This window comes from Pelecanus crispus, chromosome 13 (assembly GCF_030463565.1).
Source record: "Pelecanus crispus isolate bPelCri1 chromosome 13, bPelCri1.pri, whole genome shotgun sequence".
NCBI lineage: Eukaryota > Metazoa > Chordata > Aves > Pelecaniformes > Pelecanidae > Pelecanus > Pelecanus crispus.
This window is the reverse complement of record NC_134655.1, coordinates 2462404-2475562: the sequence shown is the minus strand read 5'-3', so window position 1 is coordinate 2475562 and position 13159 is coordinate 2462404.

Here is a 13159-nt window from a genome sequence, read left to right as displayed (position 1 = left end):
CCTCTTTCTTTCTCTCTCTTTTCTAGCCCTGACTGGCTCTATAAATGACTCATGCTAGCCCTGATGTCCCTTTACTACACATGATTAACAATGGTTTTACCAGGTGCTGGTGGTAACAGTTTACTAAGGTCCTGCCTGATGTCACAGATAACTGCCTGCCCCAAAATTACATTTGCATTCAAATGAAGGGCTGACCATGCAGGCAACCCCACCTTGCTGCTAGTTCTGGTGCTTCCTTTCTCACAGATCCTTTATGTATTACCATCCCGGTTCTATACTTTTTGAATGTAGTTTGAAATCTCGTGGTCTTCAAGCAAAGTTGCATACATAGTTAACCAATAACTGTTCACACAGCAACAGTAGTACTTTTCTTGATCAATACATGTCAGAATCTAACTTCAGGCACTAGGTTATAGTTAAAACTGGGTATCTGCTAGTCCGGTAGTTCTTTTGTTAGAATGTGCTATTTTTTTTTTTTCTTTTTAACCAAAACCAAAGGACCAGTTCAGTCTTTAACTGCAGCTCTTGCATAGTTTCTCACATGAGCACTCTTCTTGACTGCAGCTCATAGTCCATGTGGGAGAGCACTTAGAAACCACAGTAATCCTACTGATTTTAACATTACAAAGGATATACAAGAAGTCTCATAGTCATTTTGAGCATTTGTTCATACGAATAGTCTTGTTGATGTTAGCAAGCCTATTCATGAGCCGGCTGCTTGCCACAGTGATTGAAGTTTCTCTATTCTAACTTACAATGTTAACAGAAAGAGAATCTGTTATTGAGAGAATGCAAAATTTGTCACTTTCCTTATGCTTATGTCTTGTTTGTGATATTGAAATGAGTGGTAGTTTTCCCTAAAGGTTTTTCTGTTCTCATTGCTGTGCTTGTTCACAATAAGTAACACCTTTTCTTAGAAATATGGGAACAAATTCTAGCTTTTTAGCTCAAAAAAGCAGTTTCCTAACTTTCAGGGGCAATCCTATGTTTGTAAGTAACAAGCTCCTATGAGATTATCTATAAGCAGGAGCAAGGAGAGAAAGTGTTGATTTTTTTTTTTTTTTTTTAAATGAGATAGATACCTTAGCATTGTCTCTTAATGAGAATTTACTCTGTTTTCATTCCTGTTCCTTTAACGATGTGATACTTAATTGCACCTTTATTAATGAACCAACTTGTTAAAAGGATTTTTTTCTTAAACAGGTGCAAAGTATAATGAGTTTTTTCTTTGTTCAGAGGTGTATTTTTTCCTTTGAGGGTCTTTTACACTTAAACACCATTTAAACTTACAGGTTCCTCCTTCTGGTTCTCAGGAGGAAAGAATGACTTTGCATACCTGACAACACTGTGGTTTCCTTTTGTGAGAGGATGGTGTCCTTAGGCTGTATTCACAAGCTGGTTTGTAGCTGTAGTTGTGGGAAAACCTTTTTTGACTGTTAATTTCAGGGCTATGTGGAGAAGCACAGGCCACCTTCTCTGAGTATGTAAGATTTTCCTACTGTGCACTTTGGTAAAACTTGCGCTCTTTTACATCTTGATTCTTGTGAGTTTTTGGAGGATGATGTTTTGCTGGCATAATTGTTGAAAGGTATTTTTAAAATCATTGGGTGGAGGGAAGCTGGCAGAAACTGTTTCTTCTGCTTGCATATGTGAGCTTATTCAGTTGCGATTTACACAGCTGTGACAGCTGGCCATTCAAAATGACCAAGTATAGCTGCTGGTATAGACTCCTCAAATCTAGGGAAGTCAATAATCAGTACCTCATGCATCCGAACAGCTTAATTCTCCTATATCAGCAAAATAAATCATATTTGTCTAATAAAGAATTAGGTGTGTCTAGACAGCCTGTGTCTGTAGTTACCAATGCAATGGGATTAAACGTAGCATGATCTAGAGATACCTTTTTTTTAAATTTTTTTTACTAGAGTGTTTCAGTCCCTTTCTCAGTCACCTGGAGCAGTGTGGTTGCTTGGTGCTCTCAAGTTCAGACCGTATTGAAATAGTTACAAAGAAAGATTCTTTACAGCTTTTTGTTGTAACTTGATTTCTAGTTCCTTTCCTCCTCTTCAAAACTGTTGAAGACTCATCCTTTTAAGCATTTCTGTATCTCTCCTGAATGCAGGTGTACCAATAAATCAGCCAGAGGAAGAAGCAGCATTTGCTCGTTTACAGTAGCATTAGTTGTAGCCCTCCAGCTGTCTGGAAAACATTCTAATTATGTTCATTCAACAAAACTTTTCCTGCAGGCCTTAGCTACCTAATATACCAACAGCACAAAACACTGCAGCAGGGCTGGGTCTCACTGCGGAGTTTAGATCTTGGTCTGTCCTTCTTCAGTGGTCAGGAGTGTCGGACACAGCAGACTACAGTCGTGCATTCATTCTTTATCCTGGTGCAACATTGTTACACGAGAAACATTTTGATCCATTTTTTCATGATGGTATAATTTGGTTCATAAAGCTACTGAGAGTAGTAAAATAGTGTTTATTAATATTTATTAGAAAAAATTAGTAATTATGACACAATACCTTTTGATGCTTTCAACTAATATATGTATATATTGATATGGATGAAGATGGTTTTCCTTGTTCCATACTGCTTAAAGAAAGTGCTTGACAATATATGATTGTTAAACTGACAATACTTCACTCCTCTGGCCACATGCTGTGACCACTAAGCAGGAAACTGCTTCCTTTGGATTCCCGAGTACCCTAAGTTGGTCTGATTTCAGCAAGCTGTATTTTGTTTTCGGTTAGTCCAAGGTTTTTTTAATTTATATAATTTCAATCTAACTTATTAGTTGAACCGCAGTCTTTAGACTTAGATGTTTTTTAACTGCTGGGGGTATATGAATAATCACGTGCTGATACAGTTCATTTAAAACTAAGCATTTTCATAGGTTCTCAAACACAAAGTATAAAGGGATTCGGATTCAAGTTGCTTTTCATACTTTCTAGCAAGAATATGTATTAGTGACAGGTGTCGTCTTGGGGAGATCAGTCTATGTGTATACCCAGTCCTTTATAAATATGCCATTCTTCAGTCAAAGCTGCTTCTGGAAAAAATTCAGAAGTTCCTCCAGTCAGTTATATCTGTAAAGTGTTTGTACACAGTGCTGTATGTGTACAGTATTTGGAGCTACTTATTTTGGTGAATAAAGCTTAAAGTCTGTTAGCATGCACTAACACAGTGCAGTCATATGTGAAAATAATAGCAGTTCACTCAGGCGTTCGGTAGGTAGCTGGTGGCACGTCAGATGCCCAGCATTTTTGTGTACATTGACACTACATGCAGCAAAGTTCAGAATTTGGAACTCAGTTGTAGATTTCAAGCGAGGAGTTTTCGTTCAGGATTTTAGCCCACGTTAAAGAAAATTGCCAAAATATTTTCATTTCTGAATTCTTCCTCTCCAACTTTGGTGAAATTTCAACTCACATTTTACTTCTTATATTATTTTGCTAATAATCCTGCACTGACAATTCTGAATTTCATTTTGCTGTTCTGAGTAAAGCTCTCTGCAAACATTTTGGTTTGGTGCATTATGCTTTGATGTGCAGGAATGATATTTGCTGAGTAGGAGAGGTCCTTCCAGAGCCAGAAACTTGAAGTAACAAAGCAGGAATCTGTCTCTCTTTCCTGAGTATGTTTTCCCTATAACTGTATTTTCAAGGATATAGTAATCTTAGCCTTTACTACCCTTCTCATCTTTGCTTGACTGTAATGTAGCAAAGAAAAAAGGCAAATTCTGATCTAAATAGCGACTTGAGTAACAACTGCCCTTGTATGTCATATTAGCGGTTTCACTGGCTAGAGGGGTGTACTGGGGGCCTGGCACATTAGAAATGACGTTGCCTCATCTTTGATTTTTTTGTTAATAAGCAAATATTATAGAGCAGATAATGGGTCTGATTTACAAAGGCTGAACAAAAAGCAATAAATAGCATCCAAATTCGTAACATAAGTTTTACTAAGCGTATGCAGTCTTTCATCAGTCTTTTGTGAGTGGCAGCATTAAGGCTAAAAAAGCAAATAAGGTGGAATTAATTGCCATGTAAAATATTATTCTGCCTTCTTAATAGCATCTATTATGTGATAATAAATCCCAACCATTATCAATATGAAATGAGATTTCTCCAAGTTGATTTGTGAAGAGACCAAATCCTGGATCTTGTAGATCTAACAAATATAGTGATAATTCTGTGTTCTGGGCTCATGTTGAAAAGCCAGAAGATGAATGGAAACAAGAAAGTGTCCCGAATTCTCAAGAGAGGAAAGAGCTTTATGGTTTTGAGATGAGCGTGAAACACCTTCATCTTATGGCCTCTGTGATATGCATTTTTCCAGTTCTAAATTTGAGTAATTTCTATATTCTGAGGTTAGGAAGTAGCGTCCACCATAATTACTGGTTGGGAAAACATCTCTTAAGGTGGTTTTATTGGATACCACAGGTGATGATGTGATGGCTGTGGTCAGAGACTAGGCAGGAACATTGGAATGCTCCAGTCAGCTCTGATCATTTCTCTTCTGCTACATGACCGGGTCTCCAGGGCTTCCCTTTGTCATGTCATAAAGCCATAGATCTGCTAAGATTGTATCCTAAGCTTTCTATGCTGATCTGTCTCAGACTGTAACCACATCGCTGTCCTGGGATGTAGGCCTTCTCCTACACATCTTTTTTTTTATCTACAGACTTACAGCACTGTAGTAGCTCGTTTTAATTTTTCCGAGCTTTCTTCGCCCCCACTCCCCCACGACCCCCCCAAAGAGTAGCAGCACTCGTTTTTGGAGACATGTTTCGTTCCAGTTCCAACACTGATCCCTTACTCCTGCGAGGCAATGGGGACAGCTAGTGGTCAGCTGGCTGAATGGCAAGGAGAGTTTCACATTTTTCAGTGACTATGTCCTTGTTCAGATTTCAAAGTTCTCCGTCTGTTCTGCTCTATACGGAACAGGAGCGCCTTAAGTGACGTGAATTGTATCTGTCGCATGCCCAGATGCGGGAAACAGCAAAGCTAGTGACAAGTCCTGGCTTAGAATTTTGGTTATGTTGCAGGGCTTTTTGCTATGCTATTTAATTAACTGTAACATCTATCTTTTGAAACCTGAAGTAACACTATGATGGAATATGCCAGGCTTCTTAAAGTTAACTTCTACAAGTAATTTTCTGTTTAACAGAGTGCTCGAAGGTCTAAAATGTGCTGTGATATAGAGTTGGAGTGTGTGAGTATACAGGGCTGGCCTCTGTTACACTGATACCTTGCCTCACATGTAATCTAATACGGCATCTCGTCAGAATGCTGGTATTTCACACTCCACGCTGGTAGAAATGTCTTATGAGGCGATGACAGTGAAGAGCGAAGAGCAGGACTGTAGTATTTTAATCTTGTATTCTCTTAGGAGTAGCTGTGTTGCTAATGTATTTTCTTTGTTAATTGGTTTATATGCTCTTAAAAGAATGCTACCAACTTCCAGGATGGCGCTGCTTAGCTCTCTGTTGTGTAAAGAGAGAACTGATGCATCTGAGCAGAGAGTAAGATGTAGAAGCGAGGTAAAATGAACACCAAGATAGATGATTCTCAGTGCCACTAGTTTGGCCTTATTACTCTGTAAAATAGAAGTAACGCTCATGACTTCATGTGATATGGTAGAATTTAATAAACGTCACAAAAGAGATCCTGTATGAGCTGTGCAAAATGTGAATTCTTTCTTTCATCACTTGTGAAATGAATTAGCTGATGTGTCAACGTATGTTTAGCCTTTAGGATGGCTAAAGTAAATGGCTGTCTCGTAAGAACACTGAAAATGTTGCTAGTTCTGAAAAGAATATCTCTTTTGCTAACTGTTATTTTCAGGATGTTCCGTGCTTTGAATTTTTAACACCTTGTAATGCACTGGATCTCCTCGGGCTGTGAGAGTCATGCCACTTACGCAATGTGATTGAAAGCGGTGAAATTTTTGCAGCCTAACGTGATAATTCACTACCAAACGTAGGAATTACCCAAAGGGGTCTGCTCGGTAAGCTTTCCAGAGCAAAGTACGAACAGATCCGAAGTCCCTGTTCGCTGCCTCAGCCTGCTGGCATTGCCATTGTTGCAGGAGCTCAGCTCCTCATTTGGCTGCCCGCAGGAACAGGAGGGAAAACTCATCCCATAGACAAGAAGCCCACTTTGGTCAGTTCATACGTGCCGTAGCAGCAGACCTGATGTGTAACAGAAAGTTTTCAGCCCCTGCCAAAAACCCCACAAACTGTGAGACGAATGCTTGGTGTGAACAGAGTGGCCAGCTGAGTTAAGTAAAATGTAATCTGGCATTCCAGTGCGCTGGTTTTTGTGCATTTGTGTATATATGTTTAACACTCTTCTGCTGGTGGAAACTCGCATGTCTGCAGCTCTTTGAAATTTAGAAGAAAACTGTGTTATTTTTTTAATATATGGCAAAACTAAATTAGGACTGCTAAATCGTGTCTGGTGAAATTCTTTTATCTTAGATAATGGTTTTGAGAGCTCTGTGAACACAGGTCTCTAGGAGCACGTTCTGTGCGTTGCACCATAGGTACTATTAGGCAGTTAGCTGCTGACACAGACTGTATGTGGATTATTTTAGTCTAATTCTTAAGTAGCATCAAAGATTTTTTTTTTTTTTTTTTTGGGGGGGGGGGGGGGGGGGTTTGCTGCTGGAACTAGCATGATTCTCCCCTTTCTCCCCGACTCCCTTTAGTAAGGAAAATATCCCTGGATATGACAGGGTGTCTCGGTATAGGTGACCAAGTGATCTACAGCTACATTTCATGTAGCCATACAGTCATTCCTGGCTTAATAGTCACAGACGTAGCCTCTCATTACCGTGATATTTTCCACTAGGTGGCACTTTCAATACATGGCATAGCGAAAGCCTACACGGCTGATTAAGAACCCCTATTAACTGCTATTCAAATTTGTAGTTAGTAATTGACCAAGCTAAAAAAGATCAATGTAGTGCTGCCTGCAGCAAGTTTCACAGCTCCTTTTAATACTAACATTGATTAAATCCTCACCCCCAACTCGGTGTGAAAGAGAATTAGCTCAGAAATTATCCCTTCTCCAAATCCCTGCATCCAGCCTCCTCCACTGTCCCACCAATCCGGCCCCCCCAACAACCCAACTAATCTTTTATCTCCCTGGAAACTAAATCAAATAGTGTTGTTTAAAAAAACAAGTTTTATTTTAAGTGGCCAGATACAACCAAAATGAAGTACTGTTATATTTCCTCACCGCTAATAAATGTGAGCGGGTATCCAACACCCATTACTTTGCTTCTTCCAACCCAACTCACCAAGCTCCGTTCCTGTTGCTATTCAAGGCTCTGCTCGCAGTAGCGCAGGAGGCTGGAGTAGGCACAAATAAAATAGGCCAAGAAGCAAGGACATCAGTGACGATGGAAGTAAAGGGCAAAGAAATACGTGACTTGGAGAAAAATGGGAGTTGCAAAGGGAAAGCTGTGTAGCGACCTGAGCAGTATTAGTTTTTATATTTAGAGAATAGTTGTTTGAACTTTCCTGATGCTTCATTTATGTTTTTGGAGCACTTTACAAAAATGGGCCTACCTATAATGCCCTTTCTATACATGAGACAGGTGACGAAAAAATTGCAGAGTGTAGAATTCAGTTACACTAAAGCTTTGTTCTCCAGCTCTTGTAGTTACCAGTGCTGTTGGAACTGCTCAGGAGCTTCAAGAAAAAAACTCAAGGAAACACAGGAATTCTTGCTCTGTTTGTTTTGAGGTGAGCGAGTTGTAATCTGTTCAGGATGGAATATAGGCAGGACCTAAGAGTGAGGATATCCTCAGTCAAGTGACGTGATGTTCACTACCCAAACTGAAAGGTTTTGGGGAACAGGAAGAAGCATTGAAAAGGCTTTAAACATACACGTCCGTAACAGTCGTATTGACTGATACGGGCTCAGTGGTTATCACGCATCAGTTTACTACCAATAAATACGCTACTCGCTGCTACTGATCACACTTATTATCCTAAATTTTTGAGTGTACAGCTGTTTGGTGAGAGCAGAAACCATAAAGATACTGAACTGCACTGAGGAAACCTAGGTTCCGTTTTCAGCTCAGATGACCAAGTTCAGTTTTGCTGTTGGCACATTATTTAATCTATTTAATTTATGGCACTACAATGAATCTTGAACTGTTCAGGGGTACAATGATGAAATCCTGTTCTTCACCATGAGTTATAAACAGACGAGCTCAAGTCACTGAGAACTGAACTGAATTGTGTCTCTTCCAGTGGCTCTTGTTAAGGACACAAGTGCGTTCTCAGCAGCTGAGATGTTAAGTGCATTTGAGTATTAAGATTGCACATGGTCTTCTGACTGAGTGGTTTATAGGGTTCAAAATTATTCAGTAAACTCAAAAAGAGCCTTTAAGCTATTTATGTTGACTGTGCCCTTTTGAGGGAAGCTACTCTAAGTAGTAGGCTTGCAATTAGCATCGTTAAAAATTCATTATGAACCAGATGAGATTATTAAAAATAAATCAAATACTTGTGGTTCACTTGTTCTGATTAGCTGAATGTATTTCTGCAAATCCCAGTATAAACTCCTGAGTTGGAAACATTAGATTTGGTGTTAAAAGCAAAGCTTCCAATGTCACCCTGAAAGAAGCTCTGAAGTGTCTTACGTGGGAGGTTTGTAACTGTACAGTTGTTGCTTAAAGTGCACAGCATCTGCAATGTTGAAGCAAAAGATGGGTTTAAAAATAGCAATGCGTGGGCACTGAATCTGCTTCTTTGGGAAGGTGCCATACCCCTCATTGCCCAGTGAGTGACCTCTTTGATTGTAGCCTTAATGTGCGAAAGAATCTGTAGCTGGGAGGCTGTTACTCAGCAACTCAGATCTGTACCTCAGAACTTGGGAGTTACGCCAGCAGACAGATCTAGTAGCGAATGTTTTCTAAAAGGGAAAACGCATAGATGCTCCTCTCTGCTTTTCTTTAAACGGTGCTCAGTGAGAGTGGCTCTAGTTTTTATACAAGGACAAATGGTGTGTGCAATTTACTGCTGCAAGATATTATTCAGAGCAAAATGCTTACAAGGATTTGGATAAAGATGTGATAATTACATGAGTCATAGGAAATACAATGTTTGAAGAATCTCGGTCCTTGTGCTTCAAGGTACAAATCATCAGGGGTAGTTTTCCAGAATTGTCTAGTGTGTGGTTTACTGAAGTTTTCTCTAAAGTATCTGAGTTTAGGTTCTGATTATTTGAAAGACAGTATACTTGAATAGATGTATCATTGCATTTGTTTTGCCTAACAATCTTGTTTCCACTATTACAGCTGTATAATAGTATTTAATATGTTTTATAGTGCCTTACATTCATGAAGATCAAAATATTGCAGATATTTTCTATCTTTATACTTCTGGCAGCCAGATAAGTATTTTTTCTCAAATCTAATCTGTTACACTGCCACTTCTGTGGCTGCTAACCTGAGCATGAGAGAGTTTGGGGGTAGATGATTATCTGCACAGATACTTCTGTGAACTATTTATAAATCACTTGGCATAATAATACGGAGTAAGGGCATCTTGAGAGTAAAGAGTCATGGCTGACAAGGTCTATTTGCATGTTTGCTGAGCTTCATATCCTACATACACTTTTTGTGACTATCTGGTTATTTACATAGCTACCGCTAGTGGAACATAGGATCATCTCACAACTGTTAACTAGGTTAGCCTCGTAATACTACTTGTAGGTACAAAAATAATATTCACTTTCTATAGATTGAGAAATGAGGCAGAGAGAATTCATCTGGCAAGAAGTCAACGGTACGGCAAGAACTTTAAGTACAACTGGAATATATCTCTTAAAGTACAACCCAGTGTCTTACCTACTGTGCCATTCCTTCTCCTCCTTTATACTTGTTAAATTGTCACAGAGCACATGACCCGATGTGTATGAATTGTTGAAGCAGTGCAACTCTGATTATGAAGTCAGTGGCAATGTCAGAACTGGGAGGAAAAAAGAAAAAGGCATGTCAGAACTCTTCCATTGTATCCCGACTTCGTTTTGCAAATAATCCTTTTGAAGAGACACACGCACAGGCCTAGTATATGGATTCTGGAAAAATAACTAAAGAATACCCTTTTGATAATTTTTTCTTTAATTACTCCTTGGATTGCACAAGTGGTGAGTCTCCAAAAGATACAGGCAGTAGAATTAGAAGCAAGTCTAAAGTGGTATAAATCTTCCTTTGGGCCTGTTCAGGTCTTTCAACACTTAAATGCAGAGCTATGGAGAGGAAGGCAGTATTCCATTCGGCTCACTGGACTGAACTCGAAAGTTGATGAGAGTCTCAGCTGGCATAATTTACATGCAGAAATGCTAAATGAAGGTGAAAATTACATCAGTTTATTCTCTTATTTCAATCTCTGTAGCTGTTGACTGACACCTGAGTTTAGGTTTTGGAAGATGCTGCTTGTGTATTAATGAGACAGCATAAAATAACTCTGTAGTGGGTTCTTTCTTTTCTGGTGTGTCTGTCTGAAGTAATTCTTCCCTGCCACAAAAGGCTTTAAAACAAAGCATTACAATGCCAACCAGGCAAGGTCCTGTGCCGAGTAAGGCAGGGGCACCTTTCAGATCTGAAACCAGCACAACAGGGCTGTTGCCAATGTGGCAGCAGATCAGAAGATACTGTGTGACTAAACAGCGCTTGGTGGTGTTACAGCAGGCATTTCTCGATAGCCATCAGTCATATGGAGCAAACAGGATTATTGTGCCAGCACTGTTAATTCTACGCAGGCTTTAGGACTGAAAGAGTTATTGGAAGTGCCTGGCTGTCTTAGTTCTCTGGTTGCCCTTAACTGAGTCCTCTGAGCCGTGATCCATACGTGCGGATCCATAAAGGGGTGGAATGAAAAATCCTATTGGGGTTGGAGAGGAGGGGTACGGTAGGGTTTAAAATCGAGGTGATGTTTAAAGGTGATTATCACTACACTAGCAAAGCTTTTCCAGAAACAAGCTTGGAGGCTGCAATGAAGACCTCCGAATATCCCACTGACTTATTTTCCACTCATTCTTAGGTGCTTATTGTTCTTAGCTTTTGGTGATAATGATGGAAAGAGGAAAATGCATGCAGGTAATTGCTGCATGGTTGCTATGCAAATACATAGATCCTTTCCCATACTTTTGTAGTATAAGGCATCGGTAGTCTGCCTGCCAAAGAACATGTGCTGTCGTTGGAGATTAAGAAAACCTTATCCACACAGGTAATAATTCTGTTAACTGAGGTAGAGAACTGCTCAAGTAGCGCTGTAAGCCCAGGTATCTCTGACCCCTCTATAGATATGTAAGGGGTGATCTTTGTCTCTAAAGTGTTAAATACACGCTGTGTTGGATCCAAGAGCTTCCGAAGAGCTTTTGGATAAGCATCATAAGTCTAATATGACATAAGTGTTACCTTTGTTTTTCCTTTAGGAAAATGGGGCGCTCAGATTTGCCTATGGCCACACCATGACTCTGGAACAGAACCAAGAAGTTTCCCAGGAGTTTTGACTCTGCTCTGTAGACTGTTTGACTATATTTTTTCCTGTATCATTTGCTTTCTGCAGTTTTTCAGATTTATACAATTCTCAAATGTTCACCCATCTCCCTCTGAGTCATGTCCTAGTTGTTACTCTCTTTAGAATTTCTCAGGACCCAGCTGTGAATATCATCCAGCGGCCTTGTTTTGCATTTCTCAGAAAACTAGTGAATTGTAGCTAGAATAGTTTTAGTTGTATACAATATGTCAAAATGTCATTCTCATTCCTGTAGCAGCACTCTGAATCTTCACAGCTAGTCAGACTGGCCTAGGGAGCTCCTTAGTGCATGTTTATGAATTAAATAGCCTGGCTAGATTGACCCTGCAGCATGGGTCATGCTTACAAAATTCTTTTTCCTTCCACATTATAAATAACTGTGGAGTTTTTGATTTTCTTTACGTCTCAGGGTACAGGTAATAAAGAATAGCAGTGTTGGTGTTCTCGTGTTCTCATCATTTGCAAACAATCTGTGTGTTTTCAGTTACTGTAAAGATTTCAGGGGGGGGATTGTGATTATTAAAAAATAATGTGTTTTTTTTTTTTTTCCTATGGGGATGAGAATTTCTTCTAGTCCCACATAAGCCCTTGTGCAAAGTGATTGCTCAAAAGAACATTAGGACAAATGGATAATGATTATCCTAGCTTTGTGCTAAAATTCAGCTGGTCTCTTTGATTTAAATGTCTTTTTTTTTTAATTGGCTAAATTAAAAAAACTCTTTCATTAACATCAAGGCTTCTGTCTTACAGTCTTAATTCCCATATTCTGATATACTGAGCATTCTTGAATTTTTAAGCTGCAAACCTAATGTGACTCCAGCAACTTTTTAAACAGAGTGAGATATTAAGGTGCAGTCTTAGCAATTATAATGCATGGGTTTAATGAAATATAATATTAGGAGCTCCAATTCATAGAATTCTGTAATGATGTTGATTTATTCAATGACCATAATTTTTATCTTCTGTCCCTATCTTTGCTATGTGAATATCTCTTTCTAACTCTCGTGTCATGTCTCCTTTTTGACTCCAAGCTTTGGGAGTAGAGATTGCCTCCTATTTTCAATGGGTTTACTTAGCATTTGTGGACTCGCAAGTCTGACCAGGAACTTGGGGGAACGCCTGTCATGTAATTTCCATTCTGAAAAATGGAGATAAATGCTGATAGTTAGGTTCTGATGAGCCCAGCTGTGGCACGTAAGATACAGCTGTAGCTGCCTTCTAACTACCTGCTCTGTCCCACTGAAGGAGATCTCTGCCTGCCTTGCAGTTGGCAGCATGGAGCTGTGGGTGGACTGAAAAGGGGACAAAGCAACCCATCCCTCTCGAACGGCGTTAGGGAGCAGTGAGTTTATTTTCCTTCCTTTTCAGTTCAAAGTGCCCCAAACAACGTACGGAGCGTGTTGTGGTTTGCCAGAGTGAGATTTTATGACCTAAAGCTGAGAGGGTGGGCTTCGTGCTCTGTATGTGCCGTGAGCGCGTGTGGAGTGATCTGAAGGCGCAACACGTGCTGGGGTAGCCGTGGCAGACTTGTGCAGTGTGGAGGCAGCTAGACTTGACCTAGCCTCATCCCTGCTGCCCACAGAAACAAGATAC